Consider the following 1,366-nt stretch of genomic DNA (forward strand, 5'->3'; position numbering starts at 1 on the left):
ACTAATAGGATATTCAGTTAATGCACCGAGCAAAACGTTCACCACCTTTCATACGTTCACCACCTGTAACTCGATCAAGACATCTAGCCAATATTGTCGCCGTTGATTTTTCTTTAGAATCGTCATCTAGTCGACCAAGTACTCCAATTCAAATTTCCGATAATCTATTTTTTGAACCTGATTTCACTATCGAGAACCCGGAGGATATTCAAGGAAAATTCCAAGATCCAGAACCACTAATCATTCCTCCGGAACCACAAATTACTCATCCAGATATTGTCGAGGAAGAAACCGTTAAATCAGAATCCTCTAGTGATTCGTATTCAACAAATTCAATTATGGAAGTAACGGAACCTCTAAGTATGGAAGATCGAATGAGAGCCACACGCACGGGCCAAGGTCACGCCATTATTAAGACAGACATTAATGCGTCAGATTATGAAATCAAAGGACAAATTCTACACATGGTAACTAATCAATGCCAATTTAGTGGTGCGCCGAAGGAAGATCCAAACGAACATCTTCGTACTTTTAATAGGATCTGTACTCTATTTAAAATCCGAGAAGTGGAGGATGAACATATCTATCTCATGTTATTTCCCTGGACTTTAAAGGGAGAAGCCAAAGATTGGTTAGAAATGTTACCTGAAGGGGCGATTGATACATGGGACGTTTTAGTTGAAAAATTTCTTAAACAATTCTTTCCAGCATCTAAAGCTGTGAGACTTCAAGGAGAAATTGTTACGTTCGCGCAAAAGTCAAATGAAATATTATATGAGGCGTGGACAAGATTTGGAAAGTTGTTGAGAGAATGTCCTCAACACGGTTTAGATACTTATCAAATAGTACAAATATTCTACCAAGGTGTCGACGTTGCTACACGAAAAGACATCGACATAACAGCTGGTGGTTCCATTATGAAGAAAACCGCAACTGAAGCTTACAAAATCATTGATAACACAGCCTCCCACTCGCATGAGTGGCACCAGGAAAAAGATATTTTTTGTTCATCTAAAGTGGCTAGAGCCGATTCTAGCCATGACTTTGATTCCGTTTCCACAAAAATAGATGCTTTTGAGAGACGAATGGAAAAAATGAATAAAGTTATTCATGCAATACGAATCAGTTGTGAGCAATGCGGTGGACCACACTTAACGAAAGATTGTAATGTTGAACAAACAATGGAACAACGTGAGAATGTTTCCTACATGAACCAAAGGCCGGGAAATAATTATCAAAATAATTATCAACCGCCATGGCTAAACTTCAATCGAAATCAAAACATTCTTTACAATCCAAATGGACCCAACAATAACTCGTACAACCAACAAGGTCCGAATAACCAACCAACTCAAAACAACACTTT

The 1,366-nt window shown here is 38.4% G+C and overlaps 1 non-coding gene across 1 annotated transcript; it reads right to left on the reverse strand.

The window, feature by feature from the left end:
- Positions 1-722: 722 nt before the first annotated feature.
- LOC139887248 (small nucleolar RNA R71) lies at positions 723-829 on the reverse strand. The gene has a single exon (XR_011773086.1). It is a non-coding gene; the product is annotated as a small nucleolar RNA R71 (small nucleolar RNA).
- Between the last annotated feature and the right edge of the window lie 537 nt (positions 830-1,366).

Source organism: Rutidosis leptorrhynchoides, chromosome 1, assembly GCF_046630445.1.
Source record: "Rutidosis leptorrhynchoides isolate AG116_Rl617_1_P2 chromosome 1, CSIRO_AGI_Rlap_v1, whole genome shotgun sequence".
Taxonomy (NCBI): domain Eukaryota; kingdom Viridiplantae; phylum Streptophyta; class Magnoliopsida; order Asterales; family Asteraceae; genus Rutidosis; species Rutidosis leptorrhynchoides.